The following is a 25,172-nucleotide window of genomic DNA, read 5'->3' on the forward strand; positions in this document are numbered from 1 at the left end:
CAAGGTGGAAGTGAAAACATGGGTTAGCATCAGCAGAGTAAAAGCAGTAGTTTTGTGAATATATGTAATTTCACAGATTTATTGTAGACGTATAGACGACTTCACACTGTGGCTGAATGGAGCCACAGAGATGCTGCAGATGTAATAAGAAAGTAAAGCTAACTTTTATTTTCTTACCCTCTCCTCCCTTGCTCTCTTTATTCTCTTAGAGACGGAATATTAATTGTGATCGGGACCAAATGTTTCTCAGCGCTGCCTATTTCATAACATATTTGTTTGTTGTTGTGCGATCCCCTGAAATCCTTTGACAGGCAGGCAGGGAGCGTCTCATATCAACAGGAAGTCAAGGAGGGTATGCTAAGTTGCTGATTGAGACCCACAGTTCACAATGCGACAGCTGGCAGTTTATTTGTTGTGCAACCAGCAATCATCAATTATTCATTGTTGAAACATTTTCCAGAGTAGCAATAAAGGATGCTTTTAACGACAGGCAAATGACTTATATCTTAAGGGCCACTTTAACTCCAGATTCCTCGTAGATATGTTTTGCATAATAAATATTTTGAGAGGCAGATGCAGCACTGCAGCCCGCTATAAAACCCTTGCTTATGAGGAAAGCATATTTGCTCATTTTTCTTTTGACATTGCATAAAACATCTGATAAATATTTTAGTGTCATTATTCTTGGCCATTCTAAATGCATTATATTAAGACCAATAATTCTTATATTGCACCAGAAGGCCCTGAAGTGCACTTATGAGCCCAACACAATTAAGCTAAATGCTTTTGTATTACTCTATAAACCTGATTACAAATCGCATTTCTATGACAACAAAAAAACAACAACATGTATTTACAGTTATTGTTTGTTCGGCTGCACTCACAATCATTTAAAAGTGTTACATAATAGAGGGGGAAGTACGAGAGGCAGAGATGGAGTGATGGACAGATGTGGAGCCAGGTGGGAGAGGAGAGGAGCCTGACCTGACAGGTTCACCGCCTCAACCAGCTGCTGGCCCGCTTGTATTGTCAACCATTTCATACACGCTCACCGTCTAGGGGTTATTGACAGTTGAGACGATCCTACTAAGCACTGTCGTCTTCAAACACAGAAATGTTATTAGATGCAGGAAACGCTTGAATGCCAAAGTGCACAGAGGGCATGTCTGTATTCATAACAGAATCAGGACCCAGCTGTTAGAGGCAAGATTTTTGAGGATTAAAGGCTCCAGTGTTCAAGTTTTGCATCACTGTCTATTAATACTTTGACCCAAGTGTTCTGGTATTATTTTAAATCTAGCAATCGCAATTACCTAAAAATTGCACAACAACAAAGCTTCTCTAAACACTGCAGTCAGAGATTATGTGGTAAGTGTGGTACCAGTACAATCAAGCAGTAATGAGAAGGAGTGTCCTGCGTCACACAAAGTGACGCAATAACACAAGCCAACCACCAATCAAAGCAGCGGTAGACCAGCAATTCCTGTGTTCAGTGAGGTAAAATCATTGTTTTTGTTGATGAAGTCTAGTGGCTTTGAAGAGCAATAATGGCCTCAGTTCCCATCAAAAAGGGCTCTCTGATGAAGCCGAGGCTCTCTTTCAACTTTCTTCACCAGTAACCCATTTACCTTGGCTCTCTGCAATTTCCTCTGGTCAAGTAACCCACAACAGGCTTTTTGGACTTGTTGGCTAAGACCAGATGCCCATGGGGTTATGTTAGCAGTGTTAGTGAGAACCATAAATACACAGCCATACAGGCTAGAGACCCAATAATGACCTGAAAGCTGCCAAAAGCTGCATGAGTGTTGATTCACGGAGGGATTGGCAGTATTAGCTTTTAAAAGTTTCTTTTTGTTTATATTCTTTGCTTGTCAATTACTCAACCTGTTTTGTTTAAACTTAAACTGAATTAAAGTGATTTTCCCCTCACATGCCTCCATGGTGAACAAAGAATCCAAAAGTTGAGAAAATTCTTGATGAATTGAGGTCATACTGGCCCACCTTTAACAACCACAAAACTACATCAAAACATCTGTTTACAAACTCTCACACAACTCCTGCATCATAATCCAAAGCCCTTTTACACAGAGATTACACTATAGAGCTGTTACGAGGTCCCCTCTTCATGCTTCCTTTGCCAAACAACAGCACCATCATTCCACTCCATTGTGTGATTTTATACAGCATGCTGGCATTGCGAAAGCATGAGAGGCGCGATAGGTGTGACATGTTACACAAATAGCCTCAGCCTCCGGTGTAGCATATAAAAATGCATCTGCAGTGCTTTATAAATAATAACAGTGACATAACATGGCAGTAACAATCATGGCTGATCTTGTCCTCTGATAAGAGGGAAAGGAGCTTCTGGACCTCATTATTTTCCTATTTTTTGGATATTCTTGGCAACTAAAATTCTTCTTTGAGTTAGTTGCTAACTGCTAACAGCTACTTTTTAAATTTCCTACGATGGTTTTCATGCATAACACGTCGTCATGCCAGCTTTTCCCTTTACACAGATGTTGTTTCGGCCCTATTACTACCTCTGATGCTGGCTTTAGGCGTAACATCTCTGTCCTCCCATTCTGCAATTGTACCTTTTATATAGACCAGCGAGGCATAATGGCATCAAATACCCGCCTTGAAGGGGCAGTGTAAAAGGGGCTCATGTCTCATTTATTTAGTTTTATGCTTATTCCTTCCCAATCAAGTCTTTTTGCTTAAACTTTGGTATTTGAAACTAAACTAAACCTAGGCGCTGCTGCTCTACTGCTGCCACAATCAGTGAGTTTTCTTGTGTTATTGTGTGACATTGGTAAATTTAAACTAACCCTGTAAAACACCAAAGTCACACAATAACACAAACAAGCCAACTGATCAAGGCAGCAGAGAGTAGCAACTCCTGTGTTCAGCAAGGTAAAATTATTGTTTTTGTCAATGGAGTCTGATGGCTTTGAAGAGCAATATAGTGTCCTTTAGCCAAATATTCTTAATATAGTGAAAATTGAAGCCAGTGCTTTTTTTCTTTGTACGTTGGGCGTCTTTTTATGTGGCTAAAAAATGTATTGTACAGTCTTGTGCACAGAAAAGTGGCACGCCTGCATAAAACTGGATAAATGTAACTTTTATTATACTACATGAGTTGTTTGAGAGTTTGTTAACGGATGTTTGGATATAGTTGTGCTGTTGTTGAGCATGGCCCTTTACGACTTCAATTCATCAAGAATTTTCTCTGTTTTTGGATTCTTCGTTCACATTGGAGGCATGCGAGAAAAACAAAATTTCCTTCACAAATTCAGCGTAAGACGGTGTCACTAACTGACATACAGATGGTTACTTGGGGGGGGGTATTCCTTTAAGAGTAAAGAAATGTTAGCATGCAGATGTAAGCATACTATCAGTCAGAAAAAAGGAAGGTATATACTGTACACTCCTAATCATGACACTCAACGCAACCCACTGTGTGATATTTCAGACTGTCAGCTGTGACAAATTGAAGATAATTCTAGAAAACTGCACATTGTGTGTGGTGGTTTCAGGCGATGCAATGTGAATGGTTTCTCTCTGCATTATGGGTCCCTTTGTTCCGTCTATAATTTCATTATTGTAGTAACTGACAGCTGTACTCAAAGGCATCCTGGCAGTGGTTGCTGAGTGAGAGAAACACTTTTCTGATTTGCTTTAGTAAGATATTTCTTAACTGGGGTATTTCTGCTCAGTCTGAAATTCAGAAGTGAAATCTGGGAACAAGTTGGTTTGTGATCTTCAGATTGCCTGCAGACTAGCTGGCTCTGAAACTGGCTCTCAGCCTCTACTTTGGTTATCTCTGGTACCTTTGTTGGCCCAGTGTTGGCTGTCTTGTTCTTTGCTTTACATCTCTGAGATCATCTGACAGGAAGACTGATCAGCACTGACCAGTCTTATGTCATTCTGTGGGAATGATACACTCACATTCTCTCAAGGACGTAATCTGTCTAACCACATCTTCACGGATGCTGCCACTTGCATTCAGGCATTTGCGTGTGCGCCCACCCAGAGACGGAAAGCCAAACAGTCAGACAGGCAGACAGACAGGAACACAGTCATGTGACCCCTCTGACCCTCTGTGCTATGTTCCCCGGGTGAGTTATGTCTCATTGTTCCTTTCTGTCACTGCTGCAGTGGGCCATGGGACAATCAGACTGGCCTCATAGTGCCACATTCACTTCTCCAACCCGGGTCTGATCTCACACCTCTCACTTCACATTCTCATTACTTCAGGCTGTTATTAATTTATTTAATCAATATCTGTTCAACTTCTCCTACACACAAATCCATAATGGCAGGTTGATTCACACAGCTGTACATCAAGATATGAGCATGAGCTGTGGCATCTCTGCACACTCAGATGTGTTTGTGATGGGTTAAATACAGGGTGTTACACACAGTGTTGTCCATTATTTGCATATTAAAAGCATGGTCATCATCTTTAGACTGAAACCTGTAAAGTCAATAACTCAAAACTTCAGTAAGATTACTCCTCAAGCACTTTTGGAGTGTTTGACGCTGACTCAGAGATCATATTAGACCAGTGGCTCCATTGTGGCCTTCAGCTAAACTCTCCAGTGTCCCTGTTGAAGATTATGAAACTGGCTTTAAAATAGAGAGCAGCAGCTCACCAGGGCTTTGGATGATTTGAGGCTAAATATATGAAAAAGGCAGCTTGGTCCACGGGCTAGAGTGGGATCTGGGTGGATGGCAGCCAAGGCCTTTGGTGCCTCTGTGTTTTTTTCCCATGCACTCTGCATCATTTTGGTAGAAAAGATGCCCTGCAAACCAAAACCTTATGTGGGTCAGCAAGACACTGACTCTGAGGTTCTGGATACTAAAGTGAAAATGACTCTGCAAATATACCTTTAACTGTTGAAGATATATTTGATATATTATTTATTTTTATTTGTATTCAGAAGGTTTTATTTATAATGCCTTCTTAGCCAACCGAGAAAATGCCATTTACTGATGAGATGCAGTTGGAAAGGTCTGGAAAATATCTAATGAGTGGACCTTTTGGTGAAGTTTTTTTTGTTGTGCTCCTATTTCCAATATCACAAATAAAATCCTTCAAACTCAACACATATTAGTGAATTGTATGAACAGTTTTAAACGCATCCGTGAGTAATTTATGCATTTTACTCCAAAATTAATGACCTGGTTACTCAAGTACCATTTTTCCATTGTCACTCTTGGCCATGCCGAGTAAAGCCACGCTGCGTTGATTTGTGTTCCTATTGTCAGTTTAGATGTGCTGTGCCACGCCAAGCTGTGCCTAAAATGGACTTTCTCTGGAGTAGGTCCAAAAGCTAGGCCACCCGCCCTCAAGCAGATAGTGGTGACGTCTCGTAGAGCTTAGATTCTCTGCCCGAGCCTGAACCTGACCCGTAATTTCCCACCACTATCCTCGGGCTCGGACGGGTCGGGCTCCTCATAATAGACCTAGGCTATGGAACCAACTACTTATCACACCTGGGCCCTTGACAGCGCCACTGGCCACGCACATGTGAGTTCCTCCCTTCGCACTCATCACACTTGACCTGTTGCGCATAGGCCTAACGGGCGAAATGGAGCCTTCGGATGTCAAGAAAAAAATAGCCTCAGGTGAGTTTAAATTGGCCCAGTCTCAAGGGAAGTCCGAGGTTTGAGTCGAGTCGAGTGTACAAAGTGCAGCACGATGCTGGTATATGACAGCAACAAGACGGGAACCTTGTAACGGCCCAATCCTTAAAAAGAAAATGTCGGGTTTAAACCGGGCTCAGGCTCATAATTACAGTTAAAGGGACGGACCGGGCTGGGTAGAACATGCACAGGCTCGGGTGGGATCGGGCTGGATTATTTGGGCCCGATCTAAACTCTAACGTCTTGCCAACCGCAGCTAACCCCCGATGACCCCCCTTCTGCCCCCCCCAAACAAGTGTGTGTGTTGCGAGACTCGACTCACCTCTGTCTGCAGGAGACCAGAGAATCTCTGTGGTTTGGAGTTCAGTTTCTCACCTGCATCCTGTTTTCCGCTTTATTTTACTGTTATATCTTCGCTATCAGCCGTCCTCCATGGCTGAGCTATAATGTTAGCTAGCTCAGTGGTGCTAGGTGAATTAGCAATTGTATTAGTGCCGTCTAGTTCCAGTATATTTGAGAGAAGGCAGACATCTCTATGGCTGATATCTCCAGACTCACGCTAAAACAATTTAGACTAATAACTAGCACTACAGGTAAGAGGAAACATTTATTTGTGATCTTGGGGTGAACTGTTCTTTGAATGACACCATGTACAACAGTAAAACTGCATAAAATATAAAACTTTTCATCCCTGTCTTTTAGGCAGACAGTGTAAGTGCTGAACCCTGATGTTTCCTGTATGTGAATTTCAGCAGCATATTCCCACAGACATGTCAGCATTACATCCTGTTTCAGCATATCCAGCAACAATGCAACAGCTGGATTAAAGTGGCCATATGACAAGCTGTCATGTTGGATAACAGAGGTTGTCGCAACTCATCCAGTTCTTTTCTTGTTCACTATGACTCATCTTCACTGAATTTTGCAAATGTGCCTTGCGCTTCTTTCCCCCCCCCAGTTTTTTAAAAGTTTCTTTTTGTTGTTGTTTTGAAAAGCTGTCTTTGATTCCATAAAGCTTCTGAATCTCTTTTCCTGATGGCATTTGTGTTGCTGAAAGCAAACTGCGTGTCATTTCAGTCTCTTTTACTGAAGTCACATTAAACAAGCGCAGTCGAGTTCGGTGTCTTCCAAGGCGCACAGGTGGCTCATTCACTGAGTGACTGCAGGATCGGTTCCTCCGTAGCACACTGGCACAGGCTGAGGCTGCAAACTGAAAGGCTTCGGGTGTAATCCTCACCTGCTCCCTCACTGTTAAATCCCAAGTGTTTTGATTTATTTTGTCGCACCCTCTCCATTTGTTTGCGTCTCTTTTCAGCACTGAAAGGATTTAGCACCAAGGGATTAGTCAAAGTGGGCCCTGTTTATACTGTTCGTGCAGGTGATGTCAAAGCATTTCCACTTTCACATGGCATCATGAGTCCATGGGCACATGCACATACAGTTTCACGTATGCACAACTGTATAAATACTGCGCTGCATACAGTTCACTGCACCTGCCTCCTGTTATCTGCTCCATAAATGACTTTCTGCTCTGAGTCAACATCTCTTTCTCATTCTTTATTATGTGACTAAAGCAGCATAAGAAATAGATGCTGCTGCACAAAGCCTCCACGCTGACACACCTGAGCCAAAGAGGGAGTGCGCGTTTCCTCTTTTCATGTTCGTGCTGTTTTGTAGCAACTGCTGCTTTGAAGTTTGGTTGTTTTGTGCATCTGAGCCCCTGAACAATGAGCCACAGAAGTGAATGTCCACATCGTGTCTGTTAGTGCGGGGCTTTGCTGTGCTTGTGTGCACAAGAGGAGGGGTCTGTGGAGGAGAGCGGCCTCCCAGCTCCAACACATGGTGCCCAGACTAAACAACAAGATGAATGTTTCCTGAGTCCAACCTGGCACGGAGGCACCCCAATCTGCCTGTGTGGCTTGACTGACTGACTGAATGAACTGCATTCAGAGCAGAGGAATAGACAGGTTATTGGAGTGGAGAAAAAATGAGTAGAGTGGACAAGAGAGCAGAAGAGAAAGGTTTGGTTTGTTCATGTGAAGCTTGAATTCCACCACAGTAGCACCAGTTAAAATAACTCCACTTTGTTACAAATTGGGTCTTATTTTCATAGTTTGGGCCGCGGTTTTTAGCTGTAATAAAAGCATTGTACTCACTCAATTGATGGCTGAGCTCTTGGAACGCAGCATTGTCGCTAAAAAGAAGTCAGACGAGGCAAGTTATATAAGGAGTCAGACTGTTATGCAGGATTTAAAGGGGCACGCCACCAATTTTACACATCCAGTCCAGTTTACTCAATGTGAGGAGTACTACTCAGCCTGTGAAAACAGTTGTATAAACTCCTCTGTGGCTCTGGTGGGTGCTCTCCAAAGTCAGTAAAAAATAACACTGATGATGTCATCGGGGTTATCTCTAATTGGGCTCGGAGACTGCAATTTTATAACAGAAAGAATAAAGATGAGGAGATTTTAAGATGTGGGTGTTTACCTGGCATAAAGGGTCTGATGAAAGCTGCTATCAAGTTGCATTATGGGAAATGACGGATCCAGGAGATGGATTTATACTAAGATGCCAGGTACTAAAAGTCAGGGTATCTTTTTTTTTCCTCTTTGGTCTTCTTTTCTTCTTTAATGACACTTTTTTAGTCCCCCAACTTTATGAAAGTGCTGTACTAAATCACTGGAGTACCCCTTTAACACATTTCCAGAGAGAAAACAAAGGTAAACAGTGATTTTTTTTTCGGTTCAGAAGTTTTTTTGTGCGTTCAGGGATTATTGCCAATATTTTGGGGTGCTCTTACTTTTAATTTTACCACCAAATTCAGTGGATCAGATGATCTCACTAAACTGTTGGCATGTTAAGTCTGATTTTCTGAGTATTTTTGTAAATAAATCTTGTTGCACTCCATCGTTGCAATGCCAACGTGTTCCCAGATCTCACTTATAACATTGGTGAGTACCATGTTACCGTTAAAAAACAATAAAAAAAAAGGCCCAAGTCAGACGAATTATCCTCTAAAGTCTACCACGCTCGGTTTAATGGCATCTTGCAGTGAGGTTGCAGATTGCAACCAACTGAAACTTGCTAAGTGTGTAGGTGAAATGGTGGCTGACACGAAAATGCGAATTGCCCTACGGAGTCAGTGTTTACTTTGTCCATTCCTGGCTACTGTAGAACAACATGGCAGACTCTGTGGGAGAGGGCCCACTTTGTATGTAGATATAAACAGCTCATTCTAGGATAATGAACACTGGACCTTTAAGATTATCTTCTAACTGTCTGTGTTAGCACTGTAATCCATATCACTTCAATTTTGAACATATTTTGCTTCCTCAAGCTTTATCTTAAAAGTAAAACATTTGTTCCAAGTTATACAACCTGAATGCCTTCAGCTTTGTCTAAACTCTTCCACAACCCACAAGGTGTTGTCATCATGCAATGACGGAACTGTTCACAACACCAACAAAAGCTCAGTGTGCTGTTGTCAACCTGTCTTCTCCCACATGTCACCTTTCACCTTACAACTCTGCACCCCCCACATTGCACCTCCACCCTTTTTTATTTCACCCAAAAGCTTGGAAAGAGCAGGCCTGGCTGTGTTTGCCTGGCTTTAGTGAAACAGAGAATTAGAGGCTGGGGCTCTGGGAGAAGGGGTTGAGGTATCGTGGTGAAAACTTTTGGCAGACTATGGGAAAAGCGCCTTGTTTTGGAGACAGAGCTCTGGGGCTCTCTGGGGGCTACGATGGGCTGAGCCTCGTTGCGGTTTGTATCAACAAGCTGTTGGATTTGGAGAGAAAGTTCCAGACACACCCCCAACCCTTACTCAACGCTCCTAACCCCCCTTTTCCCCACTCCTGAAAAAGTGTATCTCTCTCAGTGAAGACATTCAAGCAGGAAGCTCCCTCCATGTTCAGACTACCAGCTCTGCTCCCATCCTCCGTCTTCAGCTCGTAGTTTGCTCCGTCTTCACTCTTCTCCTGATTGAGGAGAGCCAGACTCCGGGCAGTGGCAAGAGGTTCCGTCTTGGTTAAGAGGGAACACACACACAGACGTCTACATGTGACAAGCCCCTGCTAAACAATGGCTGTTGGCTGACGGAGAGGAGGGGGCAGAGGGGCAGCGGTGGTTTCTTGGATGGCCTGATTGGAGCATAAACAGCAGCCCAGGAAGTGCTGAAGTAAGAGAGGGAGAGAGGGAGGGAGGGGGAGCAGGGGAAGTGTGCAGATCTGCCGGGAGAGAGCAAAAAGTTTGGGACTGCGACGGTGTGTTGGTTAGTTTGTGTCACTCTGGTTGTGTCCAAGACTTTTTTTCTGTCAGGACGTACTGAACTGCAGAGAGCCAGACAGGAAAGGTGAGTAGCTGCATCTCATAACAGATCACTCTCTCACACCCAGATGTGGACTTAAAAACACACAGATGCTCAGTCATATACATGGCAGCACTAACAACACCCATTTTCTTCTCTGCCTCTTCCCTCTGTGGGTTAAAACTGTACTCTAAGGCAAATATCTTTGCATGCCATGAGAGGAGACTGGTTGTTATTAATGCACGCAATGTCATTTTTAAATTCCAGATGGCTTTTGAATGCCACTTAGCCTAGTGTTCTTAATGTGTGTGCAGTTTGCTGATGGTTTCCCCTGCCTCTGAAAGCTGCTTGTTTTGCATAGCTGTTTTTGTGGTGCCTTGAACTGCAGCCAGCCATTCAGTGCGTGAAGCAAAAAAAAAAAAAAAAAAAAAAAGGGGGGACCATCTAATGTGTGTGTGGCTGTGTCTAATTAAGCTAATGGGGGAGACGAGTGGTGAGGGTCAGACCATGAGAGGCTGAACTTGAAAACATCACGGTCACTCTCACAAAACACAGTCCTCTGCACAGGCTTTCTGCTTCATGAATCATCTCAGATTCAAGCACTCCAAAGAACTTCTCTTAATCTGTTTTCACCGCCTCACAATCTCCCTTTTCTAGATCACAGAGTGGTGACATTTAGAGATGAAAGTAGCTGATTGCAGCTCAGATTTACTGTAGATTTGGCCATGTATGGTGCTGTTTGCTCTCTGGATCAAATGGATTGTTAAATTTCCCCAGTGGAGAGATGCTGCATTCCTCCTCTCCAAGTGAACATCAATGTCAATTTGCAGCTTCAAAGACGCTGTGTGCTCCTCACATCATAGGCAGAGCAGTAAACAGTTGTATATACTGATCTCTTTTTATATGAGAGCTGTGTCTACCAGTGACTACTATTTTTCTACTTTGTCGCCACGCTGCTAATAAAATAGCATTTTAAGCATTTTATTGTCTTAACAAGGCTATTTTTCCTGTCTGGAGCTCTCCAATACCGCTGGAATTGCTTTAACTTTTCCGCTGTTGAGTAGATTTACATCTGGAAAAGACTGGCCTGTCCCAAGCACAAGCAAATGGAAAAATCAAAGTTAATTTCACAGCCATTCACATGTACTTGTTTGGTATGAACCTCACTTAATGTCAAACTTGCTTTAAAAAGTCCTTTTTTATCACCATTGCAACATCTTACCAGAAAAACTTGTTAAAAAACAGATTTCCTTGTTAAATTTGTTCTTTTTTTTCCAGTTGCAAAGTAGCACCCTTAGGCAGCCCACCTATTAGCCTTTGTTTTTGGCTTTGGTGCTGTTTTGTTTGTAATTTTGGAAGAATTAAAGTTTCCCTAGCGCTACTTTTACTAGTCAGGTGTTCAGCGATGGGTGTGATTTGTTGTGTCTCTTTCAGCAATGAGTATATCAACTCCAGCTCCCCCGCTGGGAGGGAAGGTAAACAGGTTTGGAGAGGAGTGCCTCGTCAAAAAGACAAATGAGCTTGCACCCTTGCACCCCTTCCACGGCCCCCGGACCTCATCCTTCATCACTCGTTTCGGCACTCTGACAGTGTTAGACTGTCTCTCACAGGTTTTCTCTGTGCTTTGCTGATGTAGCAAGTTGTCAATTTCTCACAAGACCAGAGGAAACTGTTATTAACTCTAAGGCAGTGCTCTGGCTGCCAGTTTAATTCAGCCAAGCTATTTGTCTAAATGCTAGCATATGAGGTGCAGTAAGCTTGGCAGTGTTTTTACAAGCAAAGGCACACAGTAGCTCCTCACCATGTGCGTCCATTTGTCTGATATCGTTACGAGACACTAAGGTTACCTCCTGACCACTTGATTACCTTGCTGGACTGCTCTCTTGCGTCACTATCCAGACATAACGGATCATGTCTGGATCTGAGCAGGAGATCAAGCACTAACCTGGGCCATATGTATTAGCTGATGCAAATCTGGGGCTGTGGAGTTTGATGGCTGCCACGGGACATTGAGCTCGGTGGAAACACACCTGGGCCAGTGGCATGTGGCCGAGCAGCGTCGAGGCCAGGGGAGGAGGGGGAGGCCTGACCAGGTGTTTCTGCTGCGAGCTGTCGGCGCTGTCATCCCTCATTGGGCCCCAAGCCAACTCGTGCCACGTCTCATTGAGCTTCAGGGTTTGATCAAACCTCATTACAGAGCTTTCATTTCAGCTCCTATTGGTGGTTGAGTTATGGATATGATAAACCATTCCCACTGAATTAAGCTCCTCAAAGTACACTTGTTTGTGATTGTAGAAAATAGACGAAGACGACATGAGCGGACACAGAAAAAGAAAGAATATGCTGTTAATGTATAGTTTGCTTTTAACTTAAAACAACATTAAAGGTTCAGTTTGCCCAAATAACACAAAAAAAGCCACTTTTTTCTGATTGTTTGAAAAAAGTACTCCAATGAAAACTCCAGTCAAATGTGTGGATTTTTGAGAGCAATAGGACCACTGAGTCCAGAAAGAGGTTTTCTAAATGTCATTCCAGTGATGACAGCTAAAAGGTCTTGAAAATTTCCACTAAGTGGAACTTGAGCTAAGGATTTTTTGTTTAACTTTTGTCAAGGTCAAAATAAACCTTCAAGCTCAAGAGCTACACGATTGATCCCATTCAAGGTAGCGGAGCGCTGTACTGGAAGGCTTGGCCAGCACTTGCTCTAGTGCGCTTCCTCTGTGGGCTCCACAATGTGGAAGATCTGGGTAGTTTTATTCCCAGGAAGTTGAACTTTTGGCTTTGTGTGCCGCTGGGTGGTTCAGTGACAACTTATCGGAATGCTGACGTGCTTCAATGAAGTGGGTCCCAGAGAACAAGCCATGTAACCTTGGTTCCTACAGCACACTTCCGACAATGGATATCAGGAAGTTGACTACTTGCGTTCACACCCACTCAGTTCTTTATAATGTGTCACTGTTTGGTTACAGAGACCAAAATAAAAAGGATGAGGCTTGGGACTGTGTCCTAATGTTGTGACATAGCATGCAAGTCTTCCTTGCTTGGTTTGAATAGGATGACATACTGCAAAGCAAAGCATTTTATCAAAACAACCATGAGCTTTTCGACTGGACAAAAGCAAGCAGTAACTACGCTGCTTTCAAGCCAGTAGTGATTGATGTGATGATTCATGTGATGAGCGACTAGAGCGACCAAAGCTGCCACAAATATTTTTGACAGTCGTGCCTCTTGTGCGTCTGCGACTTTGCCTCTTTGGAAGCTTCTGGCTTGAATGTACAGTTAGGGGTGGATTTGACTCACAGACTTAAGTGACGCCTCGCAGCCCCGCCCTAAGTTTATGTAACTTTTAGCCTTGATAAAATATGCCATTGAGACCAATTTTTTCTTTTTTTTACCAGACTGTAAACATGTTTATTTCTGCTGTAAAGTTGGGCATTTTAACATGAGGCTCTATGGAGATTGACTCACTTCCAGAGCCAGCCTCTAGTGGCCATTCACCGAACTGTAGTTTTTGGCACTCGAAGTTCACAGATGTTGCTGCTTGGAGCCAACCCTTTAAATGAAACCACTGCTGATTTCTTCAGTCCTAACCAAGTTAATCATTATTACCTCTTTGTTGTTTTAAGGTTTATTTAAATGCTGACGTCCCTCACAGGGTCACCTTACAGCATTCTGGGAAAGTAAGTGTCCACTGCCGGTATCGTTCCAACAGTTTTGTGAAGTAAGCTTTTAAGATTTTTCCTGAGGTGAATTATGTTCTCAATTAGCCGAGAAAAACTGATCTCGTCCTCTAGGAAGATTTTCTATCATTTCAGCGGCTTAGACTAGAAGCTGTCCTCATGGCCAAAACAACTTGAGTCTAATAGAGGTGGAGATGATTGCAAGGTATAATCAGACAGAATCTCTATCACATTAATTGACTCCTACTCGTTGTAAATTGACCTCATTTTGAGCTAAATAATTTTTGGTGGAACAGTTGAAGGCGCTCTTTGAAAGTCTTTTATTCCTGCGATGATGGTAAGAAAGTACAGTATATAACAACTTATCTCGCCACCCTTTAAAGGAGCAGAAGATAAGCCGTTTCTATTATCCACATAGACTCTTTGTGTTCCTCTTGGATGCAAGTGAAATGACTTTCAGTCTGCCGCTAATGTCAATATTTTAATGACTTGTACAGAGAAATGTGACAGACCAGCAGAAAGTGATTTAATAAGGCTGCGATTTGTAGTTCAGCTAATAATGATTCATTACCGTCACTCTTTTCAGTTTTGCCTTTTTCCCATGCTCTTTTTATTTGATATTCATAACTGGCCTGCATGGAACTGGATGATTGTTTCAACGAATGGTGGAAATCTAAAGCAGAGAACAACAATTTTTGCTCCAGCTAAATATCTTGGGATGCAAAAAGTATCTCTCCTGCAGAGTTCCAAATAACAAGTAGACGAAGCAGTGATATTGCAAATGTGTTTCAGCGATGTTGTCTTTTATTGTTGTACTGTTGGGAAATGGTAGAGGCTTATGTTAGATCTCAGCATTCACTGCAGTCCATGCTGTAGGCTTTGCTGTGACAAGGATAATCCACAGAGGAAAATCATGCTTCCTGTCGTGACGTCGGATGCTGGTGGAGCTAATGGAAAATTTGCCAAGACATGAAATTAGATTTTTTTTTGTAGGCCCTGCTGCAGAGCGCATATTAGGAAAAGTCACTTTAAGTGAACCGTAAATGGGTGGAGTCATCACATTGAGACAGCTGTTAAACTTTTTTTTTTCATTCAGGAAATAAGTCTTCATTCTTCTAAAAATGACCTACTTAGATGACAAACACTATTTCATGCTTACCTCACTCTTTACTCCCTCTTGGAGCTCATAAGTTTCACATACTTCATTGACTCCACCTATTCAGTGAAGTCATTTGTTTGACCATCTCTTCTCTCTCTGGCAGTGATGAGAAGGGGGTAAGACAAATGTTCCCCCACCCACAGGCTCAGACAGAGGCGGGAGAGGCTCAAGCCGACTCTGTCGACTCTGACACTCTTCAGTCGTTATTAACACACCCCCATCTCTTTTCTCCCAGTGTAAACATCCCCCCACCTTTTCCATCCATCCACTCCTTTAGGCATGTGGTTTGACGTGGTGCCTCCCCCAAAACACAGGAACATACCAGGGCAGTTATTGTCCAGTGACAGACGTGCTTTGTGTCAGCGTGAACACGAGTTGTATGTTTTTGTCCATCTGTCTCCAACCGTCTCCAAGCAAATCGATCTTAAATGAGAGTGGAGTGGCAAATCTAATGAGGCCCGGTTGATATTAGAGGGAAGATGTATAAGTGCACCTGTAATTATAATTTGTCTCTACAAATCTTTAAATGCCCTTTTGTGTCAGGCCTGTAAAACCGTATTTGCATATGTCATTGTCGTTCTTTGAAAGCATACAAAGCACTCGAGGGTTTTCTGTCCGCATAAAGGGTTGTTAATTAAGAAAAGTCTGAATTTGAGTATTAAAGCTGCTTAATCCCAATAAATATGGATGAGACTTGTGTCCTGAGCCCATTTAACAACCTGCAGTGTCTCGCCCTTTTTCCTTAGATGTTAGTTTTTTAACGTTCTCTATCGACCAAAATGACCGCTCGCTAATGAATCATTATCGTGGCATAATTTCATAATTACCCCTCTGCCTGACAAGCTTAATACACTCTCGTTTAGCCACAGTTGAGATTATAAAAGTCCTATTCCTGAAAATATTCTGTAAAGCCTGTGACACACAGGATGTTTTTGTTAAGCCGGGCTATTCTAGGAACAGCGGCAGCTACCTGAGCTGGAAGTTTTTGAGGAAACTGTCGTCTACTTCTGCGTGGTCTGTTTTGATCTGTTTGGAGAAGTCCTTCCTGCTCTGACTGATAAATAGACTGGACCATGTAAATACTGGAAAGAGGCCCAGAAGAGTATCAAATAAAACCATTACAGGCTAAATGTAGTGACAGATATACAGGAGTTGCTATTTTTGCACCGCGTGTGGATATGTGAAGGCACAGAATCGAGTTTGTTTACTCTGAGGACTTAACTTAAGTAGAAGTAGGATTATACAAGTCCGACACCTCTTAACTTCAAATCCGTGCTGCAGTTGATAAAATATTTCTGTTGCATATGATAGAAGCAGCATTTGGTGGCTGCAATACTAGTTTCTTATTTCTCAAACAGGAGTAAATAGTGTATCTGTGGAGGACTATTTTCAGTTACAGATTCAATGTGCTTGCTACTTTCTACAGCACTAGGATAGTGTGTCTAGGATCAACTCAGAATAGTTCCCATGTTCATCGTAATAAAGGAACATGTGTGTGACATTCAGCCTCAGGTAATGGGCTCTCAGACAGTTGGTGTATAACAATGGAGGTCAGTGACAGTGATTCCTAACCTGGGGAACTTAGGGTACAGTTACAGTACCAGGTGGTACATGGAAATATTGTAGATAACAATTTGATAATAAGATTTTTTTTTAAAATATATATATATTGAGTCAGCTGTAACTTGAACACAGTCTGTTGAGAGTATGTAATTAATCGTTAGCAATCGAGCAGAGAAGTTGAAATAGTTTACTGAAAGTAACGTAAATGCTTCAAACGTAGTTAAAAAATAATGACTATACAGTTCAAATAGTTAGCTTGCTTAAAGTAATTGATAAATAGTATAAAAAGTTCACTAAAAGTAGGCTGAATGAATATGCAGTTAAAATAGTTAGCTAAAAGTAATGGCAAAAGTGTTGAAATAGTAGTTCTGTAATTATAAATTCAAATGAGCACATTTGGAACCTGATGGGTGGTGTTGATGATGGGGTAGGCCCAATGGAGTTCATCTGTCAGGGTGTGGGGGTATTGGTGGCATTAAAGAAATGGTGGCAATAAAGGCCGACTGTTCTGTCACCTCACATTGACTCTGTCTGGGCCAAAAAGTTGCACTGAACACATCGCAAAGACAGCAGCCAACCAGCTGACTACCATACACATTCTGCGCCTGCATAAGAAGAAATAACTCCCCATACCAGCAGGTGGCAGTAGTCTGTATTTGTCATTCAAAAGAGAAACAAGAAGACCAACAAGATGAATTAAAGATGCTAGTTAGCCAGTTAGCATGCTAACAACAAACACAACTCCATCTTAGAAGAACACATTATATTTACTGTGCACTAGCAAACAGTAACACAAACAGTTACAAATCGTTTCTGCTAAAGAGCTCAATACCTAAAAAAATTCTACCTAATATAACAAGTTTGATCTGATCTGACTGGAACTGCCATTGTGCTATCTCCGATGCTGATTCAACTTGCTGAATCAGCAAAAAAAAATGCTGATAAGTGTCAACTTCTGCCAATGGTATGGGACACAGCGCAAAAACTAGGGTGGCAGACGTTTACCGACAGCCCAACACTGACCTGATGGCCGATCGACAGCTTGGTGCATCAGGCTACTCTAAGGACACATTCACACTGGTGCTATTTGGTCTGCTTTAAATGAGCCGTGGTCCACTTCCACGGATAGTTTGGTTCGTTTGGAGGGGTGTGATCTCTCATTCAAACTCTGGTACGGACCAAACAAGGGATTCCTGGTCCGCTTGAAAACTGGGGGTCTCTGTTCACTTGCAAGTGAACCCTGCTCCGGTTCGCTGACAGTGGGAAATGCAAATGGACTATCCAGTGAACCAAAGACAGGAAGTGAACCAAAGAGAGGAAAAGCACAGTACATTTTGGGTAGACAAAAAGACAAAGCCAGCAGCGCAAACTGGGAGAAGCAGGGGTAAAAAAAGAAAAAGTTGGAAAATGTCTCGTGGGCAGACGTGGAGTAGTGAAGAGGTGCAGGCACTCAATGATATATGGTCAGAGGACTATATATCGCAGTTGCTTGTGGCTACCCGCAATGGATTTATGTTTTCGGTCCTGGCCAATCAATGAGCCGGGTTTTCTTCTTCCTCATACTTTTTTTCTTCCTGGTCAGTGGTCGTTTCGGGCAATACCGCCTCCAAACGAGCAGCTGTTGTAACTGCGTGACATTGTCCAGGCAGTTTGGTCCGCTTTAAAAAGTGCAGTGTCAAAGTGAACCAAACCAAATGAAGGTGTGAAACTTTTCGGCATTCCTCACCCAATTGAACCGAGTCCCCCGGACTATCCTGGTGTGAATGTGCCCTAAGAAAAGGTCGGAAACCACTGGTCTGTTGCACTGAGGAATAAGCTAGATTTTGGCTCAACAGGCAATACTTGTTGATAAGGTCACTTTGTTGTTTATTGTTTCATTGGTTTTGGTCTTTTCGTTGGATTTGTTGACAAAAGCAAAAATTAAGAATATTGCCAGGTACAATATTCAATCATGTGAGTATTATTATTATTATTATTATTATTATTATTATTATTATTATTATTATCATTATTATCATTAATAAGCTTTATTTACCTTTGTCTTCTGCTCCAGACGGCACTCTTGTGCCACTGAGCTATTCCACCCCAGGCTACCCTCAGTGTAATGAAAGTTACACATTTTCAATGTTGTAGTAAGTCTTTTACCTTTCGTCTTCACCTCAAGACCTTGAATGGGTTTCATTAGTATTGCCAGTGTTAATAAAAGTTTAATATGTCCCTAGTGTGAAAATATTTTAGCAGTCTTTATAGCTGAAAATCATAATAGTTCTTTCTAATATTTTTTTTTCCATTTTAGCCTGCCCAGTTTTGACGCAGTTCTCATCTGAATTTTTATCTTAGAAGCTCTTTCACAACATTATATTTTAAAGCTCGTCTTTACAGATATTATCTATATTATGTGGCAGTCAGAGGGTTTACCAGTCTATCATTACATTTCCCATAAATGGGGGAAACTATGGCTGGTAATTGGTTTGCTTAGAGTTTCCATTCCCCCAAGATCCCACTCTGCGTCTACCTTAAAATTCAAGGCCACAGAACATTCCACGAAGTTCTGAACATTTCCATTAGTTTTTATAATGGCAGGAAGAGGGGAAACAGACCCTTAATACACACACTGACCCACACACCAACGCACAGTTCCGTCCCCTGTGCCTTTTGTCACCTTTTCTTTGCACTTTGTTTCGAGGTTTCCTTCCCGTCAGGTTTTCCTTTCACAAGAGTGTGTATCCTCCCCGGCAGCAACACAACAATGCCCCGCTTCATTTCAGCTCTCTGAGACCTGAGACCGCAGGAGCCAATGGGCTGCCAGGCACATGCTAAAGCCATTAGGTGGTGGATGACGGTGGTTAGCCGCAGAGGCATCGCAAAATAACCATCTCACTATGTATGAAGCCGAAGGAAGGGATGGGGTACTATGTCGGTCGTCTGCATGTGTGTGCACGTGCCTGTCTGACCAGTGAACTGCCAATCATCCAACAAGCCATTCAAAAGGAGGAATGTGCTTTACGTGGTTTGTTCACATATGAAGAGATCAGTTCATATTATCCTCTGTTAAGGCTTCCTGCGAATTTAGCCGAAAGCTCCTCAGTATCTGCTCAGGCAGACAGATCCCAGCTATGGTTGAGGAGGCCTTTTATTATTAGACTCAGACACATCCCATTTGGTCTCTCAGTCAAGCTCAGACAGTTTGATGGAGGACTCTCTGTGGAGCTGGAGAATGACTTAATTACAGTCACTATCTCAATCTGAATTTACTGGGAGTGCATCCATAATGCATGTCTGACTTAGTATCAGCGGGCCCCAATTAGAGTCGACCAATAATCGTGACAGAACTCTAAAGAGTTTCTTTGCAGATGTGCGGCAAAGCATTATGTGCAACAATGGAGAGCATGGCTGTAACTAAGGACTGTTTTTATCTGTAATCTGTGGGTTATTTTAACATTGTTTTAATTCTTGTGTAGAGTATGATATGAAAAGTTATGACTAATGCACATCAAAATCTAGTTGGCCACTTGAAGGCAGCACAAAAGGCTGAAAACACAACATTGGCATCACTTTCTAAAGTTGATGTAGTGAAAGTTTCAGCAAACTGTTGCCTTTTTTGTCAGGGTGCTTTCAGACCTAGAGTTGTCTTGCTTTGGTCCAAATCAGGAACTAATTTTGTTACGAAGTTGCATAATTGCCTAGAGTTGGTTTGTGTTCTCAGGGCAGCATTTACAAGAAGACCAGATAAAATGATCCAAGAAAGCTGCTCTTGATTGGTCAGAATTTCCATGCAGGAAAAATCCAGGAAGTAAACAAAATGTTGAAGAAGAGTACACTTGCAAGATAAATGTGACACTTTCTAATGTCACAATGGAGGGACAACTACGCAGGTTGATTTTAGCGCTGCTCATCGTGGACTATATTGCTGTCATTGTTCATTTTAGTCAAACCATACAGTTTGAAAACGAGGTGCGGCTCCAACTAGAAAACAATGTTTTGATGCATTGGATGTGCTGAATGTGCATATTAAGGCAGTACAGGAGGAGGTGCACATTAATAATCCTCCAGGACTGTAACATGCTCATGTTTAACCCAAACAATGTGTCATGTGACTGCAGTTGGTTCGGATCGAGGTCGCAACATGTTCTCACCACAAACGGACCGCACCACACTTCTTTTGTAACCAGACCAAGACCACCTCTTCAAGAAGGTCTCAGTCCGGTTGTTTTGATGCGCACCTGAGTGTGATTGCTTTGTTCATACCTGCCCAAATGAATTGCACTTACGGGGCAAGCCAACTTGAGTTTGACTGAAACGAATCTAACAGGGCAGGTGTGACAGCGCCCTTAGTCCAATATTCAGTCTCCTTTAGCCAAAGGTGTGAGACTTAAGTCACATGACTTGACGAGTCAGACTCAAGTCGCAAATTTGAGGCTTGAGACTTGCTTGACTAACACTGATAAAAAAATTTGACTTCTTATGTCTTGAGACTTGACTTAGACATCAGACAGATGACTTGAAAGGAACTGATTTTTCCAAGTAAATATTAGCCTTTTTCTAGTTATCGAAATGTTGAGTTTTGTTTTGAAACGTGATCGAATCATTTCTAGTGCAATGTAGACAAACTTGGCGATCTGCTAGGATGTGGCAGACCATCAGAGCCCATGCACGAGGCTGCTATCATGAAGGGTGGCCCGTCCAAGCAAAAGAGTTTGATTGGAGGATTATGTTGTCATTAACGACAGTGAAAAGGGAGCGGCATTATGCAAAGTCTGCAGCTCAAAAATCAGTGACATGACAACTACAACATCCAACTTAATCAGTCACTACAAGACCCAAAAAGAAAGGTATGTGAATGTGTCATTTAAGCTGGTTTATTTGCTTATTAGCTGATCAAATGTGCTCGATTTATAGCAGAGACTTGACTCAATTTCTTCTCACCATGGTAACTTGCCTGAAAGGTAAAGGTTAAGAGTTGAGACTTGCTGTAGACTTACTCCTACCTCTGCCTTTACCTCTGTTTTGGTCTACACTGCCTCTAGGGGGAAAATCTGTCCATCTGCCAGCTGCTATCTTTGCCTGTCTACCCTCCCATGCTGGGAAACTGGTGAACTATAGGTTTAGCTGAATTTCCTCCCTAAAATATCTTCCTGATGCTGCTAGAAATGGGATTGATGAGAGCCGTGAGACTGGGACAGAACAGTAAAGCTGCAAGTCATAAAATCTTGCAGCAAAGTCTTCTTTCACATTACTTATCGTCATCTCACATAAAACAACAACTTAAAGGCTAAAGTGAATCCTCAAACTGCCTACTATCTTCATTCAAAAAAATACTTTGCAAATAAGTATTTTCATGAATGTTAGTAGTACTATTGAATAATAAAAGGAAAGTTGCTTTACCAGCCACAGACTTCTTGGATGCACAGTATTGTCTTCATTCTGACATTAGTTTTCTCTAAGTGGCAAGTGAAAATATATTTTCCCACTGTATCGGGCTTCATTTTGTTATTGTGTTGTTGTAAACTCAGAACCAAAAATGTATCCATGTCACCAGGGGAATCTCTGCTTCATGCTTTTTTCCCCGAAACAACCAGTTCATTCTCTGTGGACTAATAGCCAGTACAGTTTCTATGGAGCAGCTGCATACTTCACACTTGATGACAGCACTTCTACTGAGTGGCAGCTCTCCGATTTCCAGCTTTGGGGGAGAATTTTTCCTCTGACCAGAATTTGCCTAGTTAATTGGAGGGACATAATACAAATGTTGAACTCTTACCCTTTTAATGGGTCTATGCTGCATTGCAGTTGGAAATATACAGCACTGGTTTGCAGCATCTACAGTATCATTTCCACGGGGGTTATGTGTTACACAGTATGTCCCAGTAAGCTGGATTCTGTGCTGCTTTGATCAGGGTAGAGTCCCCTCGCTAATCCGCTTGAGCTCTGGATGTTTGCCCAGGACACACACACACACACACTCACTCACAAATTGTGATTAAAAAACAGATGTGAAGGCCTAGCCAAAAAGATGAAATGGTCTGAATAAATCAAATGGGAACAAACTGACATAACACTCACATGTTGGACTGTATGCGCCACTTTATGTGAGTTCTGTCTCGTAGTTGCATTAATATCAGTGTACAGAACAGTGCTTGTGCAGCTTTATGACATCATGCCATCCTGGATTTTCATGTGTATAGTCACACCTCGTGGGAAAAATACGGGCATGATCTCTGATCCATATTTTAATTACAGCTGCAGGACACAGACAGGATTAGGAAATGTAAATGCTCTCCTTGTGTCATTTTTCCTCGTCTTTTCAGAAGCCATTTAAGCGCTCTTAATAGCTCTGGGCTTAACTGTAAATCTCTGTGCCTTATATTTGAGCGCTAATAAACAGGTGGGAAAGGATTTTTTATCTGGATGTAGCTGATGAGCGGAAAGGGCATAATGAAAAGATGGAGATGGAGAGAGGAAAGGGAAAGAAGAGGCAGGAGGAGAGGAGAGAGGAAGGCAGGGGAAGAAAGAAGGGGTGCTACTTGAGTACCTCCCTGCATTACATCACTGAGATGCTTCAGCACTGATGACATCGTGGGGCTGGGAGGAGGGGGGACTGGCCCTGGGGATGATGTCATTAATAACCAATCAGAGAACTCGGGCCCGGTACAGTCTGGCCAGCTCCTCAGGCTGAAATGGTAGGATCTCTGAAAATGTCTTTTCCCCCTCTCGAATCATGGAGCCTTTGTGTCTTGTGCCCTTTTTCCCGGAGGTAATTTTTAGACTTGTGTTAAAACAAATATATTTCAGACCTGTTCCCGCCTCTGCCACAGAGCAAAGGGTAAGCAGAACTGGCTCTCCCAAAGAGGAGGGAGCCATATAAATATAGCCCTAAGGGAATTATTATTTAACTAACTTAATAGCACTTGAAGGAACTGCTTTATGCCTGTCCACATAAATAGACCAGTTTCTAGTTTACCATGATTGTTATGGACCATGCAGTGCTAAGCATCAATTTCAAGCCAGAGAGGGTCATGACACTGGGGCATTTTAAATTTGCTTTAACTGTTGTCTTTAATGACTGTAACAGTGCACTTTGCACAACTAACAACAGTGCTACATTCATACTTAACTGTTAAAAGGCCTCAGTGCTAAGCAAACTTTTCTGTGTAGCCCCCGCAGAAAACAAGGGTTGAGGTAGACACATAGCTGTTGATGGACACACTGTCTATTGTGGGTGTTTGACCTGGGACTTTTCATTTGCAAGATAGCTTGAACAGCCACCATTTTCAAATACTTTTTTTTGGTAATCTGTACATTTCTAAACATTTATTTATTGCTTTCTGTTTCATACATATCTTCTCATATTCCTTATTGTCATCCAGCAGACACAGGGCAACATTAACGTTCGTTTAAAGAAATTACAATGTAAGTCCAATTTTCACTCCCCTTTTAGCTCTGTTTTGGGCTCCACTGACTCCTGATGCAAATATTTGCTCATTAGCTGCTAAATGCTAAGTTAAGATAAGTTCACCAGCTGGACATTACATTTGTCTGAAGCTGGGAGGAACAGTTGTCAGTTGCATCTGGATACGACACAAATGAGCCCAAAACAGTAAAGTTGTGGGTCACGTTACCAAAACAATAAGCTGAAAGACTCTAAAACAGTCTCTCAAACTAAGGGAAACTGCTGAGTCTAATGACAATTATTTGTGGGTTTGTGACTACTAGTTACTCCTTTCACATTACATGTACTCATTTGATCCATTGATAAAGGGACAGTTCACCCCAAAAACAAATATTTTTCCTCTTACTTGTAGAGCTGTTTATCAGTGTCAATTATTTTGGTGTGAGTTTCCGGGTGTTGGAGATATCGGCGGTAGAGATGTCTGCCTTCTCTTGAATATAATGGAGGTAGATGGCACTCAGCTTGTGGTGATTAAAGGGTGGAAAAATACATTTGAAAAACTCAACAGCAATGTCTCTCTCCAGAAATAATGACACGGTTACTCAAGATAATCCACAGACTTTTTTGAAAGCCGTCTCATGTAACTGTATCACCACAAAGAAGATAGCGTGCATCTGCATGGTTAGCAGGCTCATGCAATGAGATGTAAACATTAATGATGTCCTCCTCAGTGGTGCTAGGTGAGCTAGCAGTAGATGCATGCTTCCTTTTGTGCAGTAATACTGTTCAACAGGTGTAGTTTGGCAGAAAGGAAATAGTTCCTACATGAAACTGCACACAACAAGGTCTGTGGATTATCTTGAGTAACCACATTATGATTTCTGGAAAGACACATTGCTGTTTAGTTTTTCATATGTATTATTTTGGCCATTATAGCTTTGAGCACCACAAGCTGAGTGCCATCTAGTTGCATTATATTCGTGAGAAGACAGACATTTCTCTGCAACTCACATTAAAGCAATCTAGATTGTTAACTAGCACTACAGATTATAGGGAAAACATGTAGTTTTGATTTTGGGGTTAACTGTCCCTTTAATATAAAAAGATTGATTAGAGCAGCTTTAATGTTGTGACTTTAAATGTCTCTGTAATAAGAGCTCCAAACACCCTGCCTCTCCTGTTGCATCCCCTCTTAAATTTTTATAGTTAAGGCCGTTAAATTAGCCTGCTGTGCAGCGAGGAGGAGGAGTTGATTACAGCACAGAGGCCAATAACACGAGAAGACAATATGTTGCCAGGTAACTATCGTATATACACAAAGTAAAATCAATCATTGGCACTGCTCTGCAGTTTGTGTTATGCCCACACACTGAAACTCCTCTGCCATCCATACACCCCATGACCTGATCCCTGCCTGGCTGTGCA

The 25,172-nt window shown here is 42.2% G+C and overlaps 1 protein-coding gene across 3 annotated transcripts in view; it reads left to right on the forward strand.

The window, feature by feature from the left end:
• Nucleotides 1-25,172, forward strand: part of si:ch211-285f17.1 (sickle tail protein homolog) — a 113,903-nt gene that overhangs the window by 20,525 nt on the left and 68,206 nt on the right. The window contains exon 1 of one of the 3 annotated variants that reach the window (XM_049564591.1): nt 9,847-10,000. The exons of the other annotated variants lie outside the window; for them this stretch is intronic. The gene's annotated coding sequence lies outside the window, so the exon portion shown is untranslated. Of the gene's footprint in view, nt 1-9,846; nt 10,001-25,172 lie in introns of those variants that run through there. 3 annotated transcript variants of the gene reach the window in all.

This window comes from Epinephelus fuscoguttatus, linkage group LG21 (assembly GCF_011397635.1).
Source record: "Epinephelus fuscoguttatus linkage group LG21, E.fuscoguttatus.final_Chr_v1".
NCBI lineage: Eukaryota > Metazoa > Chordata > Actinopteri > Perciformes > Serranidae > Epinephelus > Epinephelus fuscoguttatus.